The following is a 15,443-nucleotide window of genomic DNA, read 5'->3' as shown; positions in this document are numbered from 1 at the left end:
TTATACCTCTCGAAAGGATACATCCAACGATATTGGACTGGACCACCAAGTCTTGCCTCATAAGGTAAATAAACTGGAAGATGCTCCATTGAATCAAAGAAGCTTGGTGGGAATATTTGTTCTAACTTACACAACAACACAAGTATGTTATTTTCCATAATTCTTAGTTGTTCAACATTTAAAGTTGTCGAAGTTAGTTCTCTGAAAAATTGGCTAAGTTCAACAAGTGGCTTCCGAATAGGTTTTGGTAATGAGTCAAATGCAATTGGAAGCAACCGTTGCATGAAAACATGACAATCATGACTTTTCATTCCATGAATTTTTTCCTTGTTAAGATCCACACACCGACCTAAATTGGAGGCATAGCCATCTGGTAACTTTAGTTCTTTGACCCATTTAAGAACAACGAGTCTCTCGGATTTGGTCATTGCATAAGCTGCCTTTGGTTTAAAGAACTTGCCACGACCAACATCTATCAGCTCAAGCTCCTTCCGATTACATACTTCTGCTAAATCCATTCGAGCATTGGGTGTATCCTTACTTTTGCCATTGATGTCCATCACAATGTTAAAGACATTCATAAACACATTTCGCTTTGTGTGCATGACATCAATGTTATGACGCAGAAGCTGGGTTTTCCAATATGGTAACAACCAAAATATACTTTGTTTCTTCCAATTATGTTCAACACCATAACAAGGAAAATCTTTTTCTTCTTACAACTCAAGGCAGAGCGATAAATGTGCAACTCTATTCCAAACGTCAAGACTAGACAAACGTGGAGGAGGGGGTGAGGTCTCAACACGACCCTTCTTGAATGACTTTTTATTCCTCCTATATGCATGATTAAGCGAAAGAAATTGGCGATGACAATCAAAATAACAGACCTTGTGAAAAATTAAAGTTGTGAATGCCTTTGATCGTTCCACACATATGGGACAACCAAGTCTGCCAACAGTTGTCCAACCTGACAACATCCCATAAGCTGGGAAGTCATTGATTATCCACATCAAAGCAGTCTTCATCAAAAAATTTTGCTTCAATGACACATCAAAAGTTGGTATGCCATCATTCCATAAGGTGCAAAAGTCATCTATGAGTGGTTGCAAGTACACATCAATCTTGTGCCTTGGATCTGATGGACCTAAAATTAAGACAGTTAAAAACATAAATTCTCTCTTCATGCACATTCCAGGAGGAAGATTATATGGAGTTAAGATAATCGGCCAACAAGAGTAAGTCTTCCCAAATTGACCAAAAGGACTAAATCCATCTGAACATAATCCTAATCTGACATTCCTAGGGTCTTGACTAAATTATGGATGCATGCTATCAAAATGCTTCCACGCTTCACCATCAGATGGATGACACATGACATTCGGGTCCCTCTGATTTTCATTATGCCATCTCATGTGAGATGCAGTGGTCATTGAAGAGTACAATCTTTTTAGTCTTGGAATGAGTGGAAAGTACCACATTTTTTTAACAGGAGACTTCTTTTCAATCTCTCTCCTATTAATCGTCAAGTACATATCACTTTTACAAAAAAAGCAATTAGTTATACTCTTATATGAATTTTCTTTGTAATACAACATGCATCAATTTGTGCAACAATCAAATTTCAAACAACTGAGACCCAATTTCTGCACTGACCTCTTAGCTTGTTAAAAATTACTAACCATAGTATTGTTTTTTGGCATGGTGTCGCCCATAAGTTGAACCATACGATTAAAACACCCTTCTGACATATTATAATCAGATTTCAAGCTAAGACAGGCCAAAGAAGCTGACAATTCTGAATGATGCTTGCATCCTTCCCACAATGGTGCTTGAGCAGTTACAAGCATATCAAAGAACATTTTAGCTTCAGGATTAGGATTTTCCTCCATGCATTCTATCTCAATTACACCCTGTTGTTCTATGTATTGGCCAATTGATGGTCCAGCATGATCCATGATCATTTGCTCGTAAGGATTCAATTCTTTCCTTTGCCTACCACTTTCGTAGTATGAACCTTGCAACACTATGGGAGGAAATTGTGGTAACTCTTCACCGTGGTTTATCCACCAATAATAATTTGGCATGAACCCTTCCTCATAAAGATCCCTCATCACATCATCCACAAACTTGAAAACTTTACATTTTCATTTCTTGCAGGGACACCTTGTTTGTTCTCCTTTCATTTGAAACATGTCCTGACTAGTAACAAATTTTACAAATTCAAACACTCCTTCTCTAAACTCATTTGTCCAACATTTATTACCATCCAACCTCTGATACATCCACCTTCGATTCTCAGGAATCTCCATTGATACAAACTACCAACAACAAATCTCCATTAAGAAACATCAAGAAGTAAGAAAATATAATCATCAAATGAAATGATTCCATAGTATTCAATGGAGTGTGTTCATGCAAACACATAAGAGACATACTATTATGGTGTTTGCATGGAAGTTGAAACAGTCACGTTAATGTTTATTTACTATGATTGATTTGAAACTTTAGATAAAGTAAGGTTGATGATGGAACATGGATATTGTGTATTACAAGTACCTCAATGTAGGTATAATTAGACAATGAAGAAAAAACTCCTGCTCGAAATTAATAAAATACATTATATTTATTTTTAATAATTAATAGGGAAAAATAGTACAAACTTACACATGCAATGCTCTTTTTTCTAATATCATTCATGTTCCTTAATCAATCTGTGTCCCGTGGTCTAAGGGCTAGCTTGGATAAGTCTTTTTTATTTTAAAAAAATAAAATTGTGTCTATTCTGTGGAATTAATGAATTATTGTAGTACTATACTAGTGGAGAAAAATAAAACTATTGTTCAGAGCTTAGTTCAAATAAAGTAATTATAAATTTACTTACATTTAATTGTGATCGTAAAAAAATATAAAATAGACACACTGCAGTAATTTAAACTGAACAAAAAAGACAAACCAAGAGAGGGGTCCAATGAGATGTGTCGGCCACTATAGCTAGTTCCTCTGCTGTGCTATTTCCTCGGCTATTTGCAATCCCATGTACACATCAAACCATCTTGCACTAAAATTGTTCAAATTTCAAAAACACAATACTTAATTAATTAGCACCCCTGTGTAAGAGCCCCAACTATATACTGAGAAATCCTATGTCTCAAATATTATTATTAATTATTCTACTTATTTCCATTCCCTCACTGGAATAAATAAAAGTAAAAGTAGATTCTCTATTTACAACTTTCATTTTTTTTCTTACAACTATTATTACTACGAGGCCCATTTTGGTGTAATCAATTTGAACATGACCCAAAGATCGAAAGCACAATAAATTGTATCTTGTTTCCTCTATAAACAAAAATCTTTATACAAACTAGTTAAGCAAAAATCAGATTACAAAACTTGTCACTCAGAAAATTTACAAAGTGAATCATCTAAATAACATAAGAGTCAGTCACAGAATGAATTGTGTGTATCTCATATGGAATGGACCAAACAACAGGGTTTTTTTTTATATTATACTGTGACTAAAGCCATTATAAGGGAATTGTGTGCATGATTTGATATTTTTTACTCTAGGATTTGGAATAAGATGAAGTTGAAAGGGTGACAAGAAGGTGAAGTCATGGGTGGAGTGTGAGTTTGCCAATTGAATAGAATTTATAAGAATGATGATGTTTTTTTTTATGTAGCCTAAGAGATACGGTGGATTGCATCTTAAATTTATATTTATATTTAAAAAAAACAATTTAGATTTAACATCTAATCTATTTAATTGGATATAGATTTGGTTATATCTGATATACATCCATTTAAATATTATAAGGATTAAAAAAAATACAAATATAAATTTAAAAATTCACAATGAATATTCATAAATACTAACTCTTACTCCCACGCCACTGAATATATTGAACCAAGACTCGTTTGAATTCTAGTGAGATCAAAAACTGAAATAACAAATCCTAAGAAACACACTTTATGCAATTTCTATCACTTATCCCTACTACAAAGCACTAAAAACACACAACCAGCAAAAAAAATTGAAGTTCCACAAACCTAGGTCTGGCAACGCAAAATTCAGAGCAAAGAAATTCCATTAGAAAAAAAAAACATATTTGAACATAAAGCAACAATTTCTTTGGTTTCCTTTCGTTATCTTCCTTGTGCAGTTCCCTTTTCTTTTCTTTCATTTTTTTCCTTGTCCAAAACAATTTTCTTGCACTTTTCTTTTCATTATATTTTTGTGAACATTTTTCACAAATATAGTTCTCATCACATGTATTGCTTCTTTATCACTTTTTCTACCACCACTCAAAGCACACCAATAAGCAATGGGCAACGTATGGATATTCGTGTTGTGACTTTTAGGCAACCCCCTCCCCCTATTGCCCATCCAATTTTCATCTGTACATTTTTCATGTACAAAAGTTTTAGTATTACTTTTTATTTGAGAAGTCAGTAAATGACACTACACATTTACATTACAATTTTGAGAAAACCAAAACCCTTTAGACACGTTAGTCCTTAAAAAAATAGTTACGAAATTGGTCTTTCAAATATTTAAATTATTATCATATTTATCCTATGAAGATTTTATCATCAAATTCATTTATGAAAGATTCGGTCTACCATCTAACAAGTACCTTAAGGATAGCAAAATCTTTGGAGACGATGTCTAAGGTGGGGAAGTAGGATAAGGTAATAAGAGGTTAAACCAATTTACTCTTTATACATATTTTTTTAAAACTTGACAATGACATTAAAGCCCCTCATTAAAAAGTAATTGAAAACTTGAGGAACCAGCACGTGTAATAGTGTTTAGGAGTTGTTGTTTTGACTTTTGAGTGTAAATTAGATCTAATTGTGAAGCAAATTTGAAGATCGAAACAGAGGAAGCATCAGGCAACAACTTTAGTGTCTTCTAAGGTGTGATTCACATGCTATCGGAGAAAGAAAGACAAAAGGTGGGGAGAGGAGAAAAGGCAGTGTGTGGCGGCGCCGCCAACGCACCAGGCCTTGTGCGGTCATGGAAGGTTGATGATGAAGGAAAGAAAGATAGGGAAAAAGAGAAGGAGAGGGGAAGAAGGGAGGAGAAAAAAGTGTACTTGCCAGAAATCACTTTTGAGGGGTAGTAAAGTAGTATGAAAAATAATATGCAAAACAAAATTAAATGTTAAAAATTGAAACAACCAGTAACAATTAAAGAATCCTAACCATTGAATATTTAACTGACATATCTAATGCTCATAAAACACTTCATCACTTTAGACCACCTATCCGACTTCCCCACTCTATACATTGACATTGGATATCTTAAGTGGTGAAAAATGTCACAAAAGTTATTTAAAAAATATAGGTGGATCAATATATGGGAGAGTTCTTGTGTTGGCAACAAATTAAAATTTTAAAGGACTAGTTTAATAACAATTTTTTTAATAACTAAGGTGGTAAAAAACAGAATTTTAGTGGACCAATTTGATTATTAATTTTTTTAGAAATGTGATGACGTGTGTAACTTGGACATATCAAATTAAGAGTTTTAGTTTATTACACAACCTGAAATAGCATCACAATTAGCTATATAATTTAAATAAAACAACATCACAATTCAGAGCAAAGAAATTCCATCAGAAAAAAAAACATATTTGAACATAAAGCAGCAATATTCCTTCCAAATTGCTAAAAAAAATACGAATATAAATTTAAAAATTCACAATGAATATTCATAAATACTAACTCTTACTCCCACACCACTGCATATATTGAACCAAGACTCGTTTGAGTTCTACTGAGATCAAAAACTAAAATAGCAAATCCAAAGAAACACACTTTATGCAATTTCTATCACTTATCCCTACTACAAAGCACTCAAAACACACAACCAGCAAAAAAAAAATTGAAGTTCCACAAACCTAGGTCTGGCAACGCAAAATTCAAAGTAAAGAAATTCCATCAGAAAAAAAAATATATTTGAACATAAAGCATCAATATTTCAGTTAGCAGAAATTATTCTAATTATAACCAAATCGGAGCAAAAGTGTTGGAAAAAGTAGGGAACTCAAAACCCAAAACAGAATAAGCAAAAAAAGATGAAATAACTTACTGTGTAAGAGCCCCAAAACAGAAGAGAGGAAGGTATAGCGTGCGCTGCGCAATGAAATGTAGATGAAATTTAAAAGGTGAAACCCTAGGAAAAAGAAGAATTGATAACCTTTCTAAACGCTGCACGTTTTTAACATTGACTACACTAGAAATTTGACCAATATTTTCTTAAAGAATAAGAAGTTTAAAAAATGCTTGAAAGGACTAGAACCATGGTCCTTGGAGTGAATGACACATTCTTTAATCATTACAACCATGTGGCCATTTGAATATTTGATGCAAAATATAGTATTAATATAAGTTTTATGTCAAAATAGTTTAAAATTCAAATTTTATTTTTTTAATTTATTATATTTTTATACTCTTATATATTATCTTTAAAATATAATATACAAGATAAAATTTTATTTTTCACATAAAATAGAATGTGTATACATATATTAGCTTTATTTTATATTATATTTTAAATGATAATATATAAGACTAAAAATATAATAAATTTTAAAAAATAAACTTTGAATTTTGAACTATTTTTGCCTAAAACTTATATTAGTAGTATATTTTGTACCAAACATTCAAATGAGTAGTTCGATGTAGTATAAAAACTTATATTAATACTACATTTTGTATGAAACATTCAAATAAGTTGTTGGGTGTAGTGTAAATAAGTGTGTTTCGTCCTTCAAAGACTATAGTTCTAGTCCTTCTTCAAACTTTTTAAAGTTCTTATTTGTTAAGAACACGTTGGTCAACTTTCTACCATTTTAAAATTCTTAATTTCAAAAAATTTGATTATGACATATTTTCACAATATAAAGGGTATATATTTATTATAATTTTTAAATAATTTTATAAAATTAAAAATTATTTTGTATTAAACACAAATAAAAATACTAATGATAACCATGATTTATTTATCTTAATCAAATAATGTAAATATTGTTATTTCTTTTCTCTTCTTTTTCCCTTTTCTTTTCTCTGTTTTTTCTTTCTTTTCTTTTTTATCTCTTTTTTTTTCTTCTCTTTTTTTTATCATTCATTGTTTTCCTTATTATTATTATTATTATTATTATTATTATTATTATTATTATTATTATTATTATTACTACGTTTTTTTCTTTTCTTTTCTATATTTTTTTGTTTCTCTTTTTTTTCCATTTTTTCATATGTTTGCTTTTTTATTCTTTTTTTCTTTATATTTTCTCCTTTTTTCTTGCACGTTTTCTTGTTTATTTTTTTCCTTCACTATCTAAGTACCCCTTTATTTCAAAATTTACTATATTAGTCCTTAAAGCTAATTTTAACTGTTGAGTTACTGTTCACCGTAAAATTTTTAACATTTACTACACTAAAAATTTGACCAATATTTTCTTAAAGAATAAGAAGTTTTAAAAATGCTTGAAAGGACTAGAACCAAGGTCCTTGGAATGAGTGACACATTCTTTAATCATTACAACCATGTGGCCATTTGAATATTTGATGCAAAATATAGTATTAATATAAGTTTTATGTCAAAATAGTTCAAAATTCAAAGTTTATTATATTTTTATAATCTTATATATTATCTTTAAAATATAATATATAAGATAAAATTTTATTTTTCACATAAAATAGAATGTGTATACTTATATAAGCCTTATTTTATTATATTTTAAATGATAATATATAAGACTAAAAATATAATAAATTTTAAAAAATAAACTTTGAATTTTGAACTATTTTTGCCTAAAAATTATATTAATACTATATTTTGTACCAAACATTCAAATGAGTAGTTTGGTGTAATGTAAAAACTTATATTAATACTATATTTTGTATCAAACATTCAAATGAGTCGTTGGGTGTAGTGTAAATAAGTGTGTTTCATCCTCCAGAGACTATAGTTCTAGTCCTTCTTCAAACTTTTTAAAGTTCTTATTATTTAAGAACACGTTGGTCAACTTTCTAGCATTTTAAAATTTTTAATTTCACAAAATTTGATTATGACATATTTTCACAATATAAAGGGTATATATTTATTATAATTTTCTAAAATTAAAAATTATTTTGTATAAAACACAAATAAAAATACTAATGATAACCATGATTTATTTATCTCAATCAAATAATGTAAATATTGTTCTTTTAATTTTATTGTAAATCATGAAAGTATAATTAAAAATAATATATAATTATTATGATTTACAAAATAATGAAAATATTGATTTGTTAATTTAAAAATAGTACTAATATATTAATTTCAATAATTTTCAAGTATAAAAGTATTTAAAAATATTACATATTTATTATGATTTATAATAAATTAAAAATTTAGCTTCTTAATTTTTCTAGAAAAATAAATAAATGCAGTCACAAATTCGGTCGCTAACTTCAAAATAATTTTGTATAATAGCGACCAACGAATACTAGGTCGCTATCAGCATAACAGTGACCGAAACATATTATGTGGCTAACCGCAAGTCCTAATCAGTCGCTAACGTGCCTTCGAATTTATGTCTGCATAGTGACCGAGGTAGCGATCGATGTATTCAATGACGTTTCTTTTTTGTTGCCAATATGGTCGCTGGTGCAACTTAGCTACTAACTATAATTCCGCAAATTCTGTTGCAACTAGCGACGACATTACTCTGATCGCTATTTTGGTTATTGACAGCGACTGAGTAGATTCGGTCACTAAACTGTATTTTTTTAGTAGTGTATCTTGGGAAATCAGCTTCAATCTCACAGAGCATACTAAAGTTGAATGCTCCAGAAACTAGAGTCGTCTCATATGAAGCAGATAATGGTTCAGGTAAAGTTTGATTCCATCATCTATTTTGAGTAATATATTTATGATAGAAGAAATCATAGTTTATTGCTGCACTAACTTTATTCCATCATCTTTTAATATAACTACTGTGTATTTGTTACTAAGCATTTCAAGCTATGTATATTTTGCGCAAAATAGTAGCTAGACAACGCAAAATAGTGTATTTGTTCTTCTAAATGTAAATAGTGTTTTTTTAAAAAGCAATAAGTGTGTTGCTTCTTTATCGGATGTTTAGAGATGTGTGAAATGTCGTTTGGAGTATTTCAAAAATAATACGTGTGTTACTGTTGATGCTCAAGAACATGTAAAATATGAATGTCATTTGGAGCCTTTGAAATGGCAGACCAAACACGCACTTTGTGTTGAATAGATAAACCCAATATTGAGTGTAGCTCCTTTTCTAATGCTTAGCACTAGTGTCTGAAGTTTGGGATTGCTTCTAGTTGCTCTATTACTTGGCATTATTTAGAGATTCAAGCGTTGGACTAAAGTTTCCAGTACTTGTTATTCCAAAAGAAAAAAAAACCAACACAACACCTATGGTAAAAATTGGTATTAAAATTGATCTATAAATTTAATAAGGTATTCTATCTTTGGTATTTAAAGGTCACCCACCAGCCTTGGTTAGTTGTTTTAATTGGAGGATTAAACTCTTTGATGTTTGCATGTTGCTTGCTATAGAGATAACTTACTTTCAAACACAAAAATGAGGTTGTCGAGCAACTCAGTGGCTCTAGCGTCATACAACCTAGGTTTGGCATAAATAATTAGCATAAAGGCATAAATAATTAGCCTTGATTACTCATGAACAGTTCCTCTTGATTAGCATAAAGGCATATTGAGTTTTCACACACTCAAAGATAAATAAGTTGTCACACACTCAAATTTCGTTTTATTGAGTTTTTAGAAATACAAAATTAATTTTTATTTTTCATATTATTTATAATTTGTTCATTTATTTCGCTTATTTAAAATCTTAATTGCAAAATATTACTTAGTTTGTAACCATTTAATCTTTTGTGCTTAATATTTTATCAACAATTGGGGATTGATTGTTTAGGCCACGTGTTGCCACCCAAACGTACTTGTTCTTCTCTCACCATATATATGTAAGTGACCATTCTTCTCACTCTTTGCTCCTTTTCTTATTTCTCAATTATTGACTGCAAATCTGCAGTGCCACTTGATCGTGCCTTCATGCACGTGCATATGTCCACTTCATTTATTTGTTTTTTCATCTAGTTACCAGTCATGGGTGTTGTTTAAAAGTTTTATAGTCTTAGGCATAATTTATATGTAGAACTTAATACAATATCATGTGCTCTTGCATGTGCTGTATAGTGTTTCACAATTGACTTTAGTGTCAATTATTATGTAAATTCGTGTAATATATATGAAATTAAATGATTGTATTCAATTGTAAGTAAGGGACTTCATAAATCTTTAAATGATGATACTTTAAATTTCCATCAACATACACTGTTTTGCTTAAAGCTATGAAAGCCACCAAAAAAAAAATCTAAGTCGATTACGTAAAAAACCGTCTTAGAATGGTTGATATACTAAGGCGGTTATGCAGAAAATGGATTTAGAAAGTCACATATAGTACCAGCATTCTAAGATGGTTATTTTGATAACCGTCTTAGAAAGCGTGCTACAGTACATACTTTCTACATCGATTATTTGGGAAACCGACTTAGAAAGCCTGCTACAGTATATACTTTCTAGATCAGTTCACATAACCGTCTCAGAAATCACCCACATTCTAAGATAGTTATCCAAATAACCGTCTTAGAAAGCCTTGTAAACTAAGATGAGTTTGAAACCGGCGTTGTATAGCCTACGACATTTTACGACACCCCTTTTCAAGAAGGGTCAAACCTATCGTAAATTGACCTAAATAACCGACTTAGAAAGGCTATATTCTAGTAGTGTTGAGAGCTTTTGCTACTTAAGAATGTATAGAAAGAAAGCATGAAGAAGAGAGAGAATATAAATTTTAAAACTATATGTACTTTACGTTAACTATAACTCTTCAAAGCTTCTCATATTTTTAAAACCATCTTTAGAAAGTGTCTGTTGTTACTAAACGACCTTCTTTTCTTCGCTTTATCTTGTGCCTAAAGAGGTATACATTTGTGCATTAAATGCACATCCAATCCATGCTAATACACCAGTCTGCTTATCCTCCTTGAGCTATACTCCAACAGTTGTCAAATCACTTTAGTGGATCTTTAAAGAGAAAGAGTGATGTAATCCTCCCTAGGAAGGGACCAGTCACCAGAGCCATATGCAAGAGGCTCCAAGAGGATTGGGCTAGAGTTGTTGAAAAAGGCTCTAGGGTTCTCATGAACCTCAAGGTAGATTTCTGAGCCCATGATGCAATCCTCCCTAGGAAGGGACTAGTCACCAGAGTCATAAGCAAAAGGCTCCAAGAGGATTGGGTAGAGCTGCTGAAGAAGGCCCTAGGGTTCTCATGAACCTCAGGGTAGATTTCTGAGCCCATGATGTAATCCTCCCTAGGAAGGGACCAGTCGCCAGAGCCATGAGCAAGAGGCTCCAAGAGGATTGGGCTAGAGTTGCTAAAGAAGGCCCTAGAATTCTCATGAACCTTAGGGTAGATTTCTGAGCCTATGGACCAAGGTTGGGTCCACTTTTCCTTGTACATATTAGAGTAGGTTTTCCTTCTTTTGGGCCTTGTATTTTGGTCATTTTAGGTTTGTAGGGTACTCTATAAATTAAGGGTATAAGTTAAGGATACCCTAGTAGTATAGGGTTTTAGCCTTGTATTTTAGGATATTTTGAGTTGTCTTTGTAGTAGGGACTTTTTTTTGGTATTTTCATGTATTTTGGAATGGGGATGAGCTTAGCTATTGGAGGGATGTGAGTAGCCCCTCCCCCCCCCCCTCTAGCTTTTCAAGGAAGTTTTCTTCCTTGCTTCCCAAGGAAGCTACCTTCCTTGCTTCTCAAGGAAGCTTCCCATTGTATTTTCATGTATTTTGGCATGGGGAGAGCTTAGCTATTGGAGGGGTATGAGTAGCCCCCCCCTCTAGCTTCTCAAGGAAGCTTTCTTCCTTTAGCTTCCCAAGGAAGCTTCCCATGTGCTAGGCTATAAATAGAAATATGTGTAACACTTGTCATAACTTTGATGAATGAGAAACTTGTGAGACACACTTCAAAGTTCAACTTCTCTCCCTAATCTCCTTCAATTCCCACGCCCCCCTCTCTCTCTCTCTCTCATTCTCTTCCTCGATTGAAGCTTCATTTCTAAGCTTCTTATCCAAGGAACTCTCTTGGTGGTGAAGCTTCTCCTTTCATGGCTTATTCTCTAGTGGATGGAGCCTCCTCTCACCTCTTCTCCTTTATCTTCTGCTGTAACTCCATGACTGAAAATCACCATTGAAGGACTTTATTGAAGCTCAAAGATCCAGCCTCCATAGAAGCTTCTCAAGCAAGGTTCCATCAAGTGGTATTAGAGCACAAGATCTTCAAGTAGGTGCTCTTTTAACCTCCATTAATTTTCAGCTTTACCTTCTCTTCCATTGTTGTTTCTTCATTTTTCTCCATGTATCTCCTCACATGTCTTGTGCTGAATGTTTTTAACATGATTTTTTAGAATTTCCACCGATTAAACATGCTATAGAAGCTAGATTTGATTTTCTATGGTTCAAATTCCTTGTTCTAGTTCTTGAACCATGAATTGTGTTGAGTTTAGGTTCGTTTGGGTTTTGTATTGCCATTTTTTTTGGGTGAAAACTAAACCATAAAATTCTTACAAAAACATTAAAGTAGAAGAAAACCTTAAAAATCTAGAGTGACATGTTCACCTATTGTAGTTTTGTCATAGAAGTCATGTCTAGTCATGAAATTTGTCACATAAGATTTCTTATGTTGTGTTGAATTTTATTTTTCTTGTTTTTTTGTCTAACTCATATGTTCATGAGTGTATGAAATTTTTTAGCCTATTATTTGATTTGAGTAAAATCTTGCATGTTAATTAGTCCTTAACATGTTCATGCATAAGTCTTAGAGAGTCTTTGATTGTGAACCTTTTCTTGAACTTTAAGGTTTCCTTATGATTGTGTCTATTGTGAATTTGAGTTTTGGTGATTGAATTGCTGACTAAAATTTTGATCCTAAGTGAATGTTGAACTCCTAAAACTGTGATAAACAGGCCTAGTGAGTTTAACATACATAAGAAAGTTGAAAGTAAACCTAAGGCAATCAATATACCATGCTTAAAAAAATTCGAAGTCTGAAATCGCTGGTGCTGGCAGCTTGAACATACTAACTTGTAAAAATTACTGGGAATTGGTCACTGTGAATTTTGAGCTGAAATTTTCAATGAATTTTCTAGACATCTGGAAAAAAATAGAAAAAAGAACCAAATGATTTGGATAAAAGGAAAAAATAAGAAAAATCATACAATTTGGCAAGAAAATCAATGTCTAGGAAAAATAAATAAAAAAGTGAAAGGGAAGTGTGCTTGTTGTTTTGGCTCAAAATTTATTCTATAATTAGTGCCTATTTTAGACCAATCTTAGTTCTAAAATTTCAATTGAAAAGTAGTGTGAATACAAGTGCGAAAACTAGAGGTTTCTTGAGTCTTTTTTTTTGTTATTTTTACTCTACTCTAGAGCCATTTTAGGTTTCTCTTTGAGTCCTAGCTTGCTTTTATGTGTTTTTCATTGCTTTAATTGTTGAAAATCCTTGAAAATTTGTGTTGTTAAAACTCTATTGGTTTAGATTTTGTTAGACAAGTGGCCTCAGATATCTTAAGAAGGAGGGGTTGAATTAAGATATTCCAAACTACTTCCCCAATTAAAAATCTATTTCACTTTTTATTCAAGTTATAAATTCCCTTAACAATGAACTTCTCAAATATTGATTCAAATAAAACAATTTGAATATGAATATATATCAATAATAAACAAAGGAGATTAAGGGAAGAGAAAGTGCAAACTCAGATTTATACTGGTTCGGCCATACCCTTGTGCCTACGTCCAGTCCCCAAGCAACCCGCTTGAGAGTTCCACTATCTTGTTAATTCCTTTTACGAGTTCTAAACACACAAGGACAATCCTTCCTTTGTGTTTAGAATTCCTTTACAACAAGAGACCCACGGTCTCTTAATCCCTTAGAAAATTAGGAGAAGAAGAAGAATGAATCTCTCTAGAAAGAGATAGATTTTACAGATTGAGCACTCAAATAATTCCTTAATGAATTGCAATTGAATTGGCCAAGGAATTCTTAAGAGGATAAAATGATTTTGCTCTTTGAGAGGATAAACACTTTTGTTCTGAAAAAATCTGAGCAAATTCGTGTTATAAGTCACATATATATATAGACCATTGGTGGTCATGAAAAAGCCCTTTGAGAAGTTGTGACTCTTAGAAAGATTTTTCTGAAAATCTTGTCTGGTAATCGATTACAGCTTTTAAAATTTGAATTAAAACGTTTATTAACTGCTGGTAATCGATTACCAAAATTGTGTAATCGATTACACAGTCTAAAATTTAAATTCAAATTTTAGTAGCTGTTGTAAAACATATTTGGCCACTGGTAATCGATTACATCCTCTGGTAATCGATTACCAGAGAGTAAATCCTTTGAAAAACACTTTTTAATTTAAATTACTTGGCCAAACCTTTTGCTAATTCAATTAGGAATTCCCTTCCTAATATACTAGTGATTTTCTTGATGTTGTGACTTGTATTCTTGAAGTATTGTCTTGAATTTAAACTTGAAAAGCCCATTTGCATTAATTGCATCATATCATCATGATCATCATCAAAACACCAAAGGCATTTGCATCTACAGATTTCATTTTATTTTTTTTGTCTTTGGTTATTGCTTGTCTATTTGTTTCCTTGTTTGTGAGTTACCATATAGGGAATTGGAAAGGAGGATTGGTGCCATCAATTGAAGAATTTGAGTCAAGAAGTAAGGGGCCAACCACCTTAAGAGCTATTGGACTAAGAAGCACTCCAAATTAAGTGAAACACCAAAGAGAGAAAAGCCACCAAAATTGAGGACTTTTTTTTATTTTGTAATTGGAAATTTACTTGTAATTGGACACTTGCACGTTTACCTTCATTGCTTTCAAATTTTGTAACAAAAAGGCTTTTCATTGGAAATGTGTTGGGAGCCTCCAATAGGTTACCCTACTTCCATTTGTGTGTAATAATTTTAGCCAATTTTCCCTTAGGATAGTGAGTGTTTTGTTGGGAACCTTAAATGTGGTCATCCGAATACTCCTAGAATCTGCCTAGTTTACTTTCTTGCACTTTAATTTCTTGCTTACTTTCATAGCTTATTTTCTTTACTAGTCACGCCTAGTTTATCCGTTATTGAATAATACTTTGTTCTTGCTTATCACGCTTATCTTGAGTTCTTTTGAACCCTAGCTTTTACCTTTTGCAAACCCCAAACAAAAAAGAACCACAACTTAGGAACCAATATGAGTCATCATTCATCTAGTGTTAATGATGAGGGTACTAGTCATAAGGAACCTCTATCTAGAATATTATATGAGTTG

Source organism: Glycine soja, chromosome 20 (assembly GCF_004193775.1).
Source record: "Glycine soja cultivar W05 chromosome 20, ASM419377v2, whole genome shotgun sequence".
NCBI classification, from domain to species: Eukaryota; Viridiplantae; Streptophyta; class Magnoliopsida; order Fabales; family Fabaceae; genus Glycine; species Glycine soja.
This window is presented reverse-complemented; position numbering follows the sequence as displayed.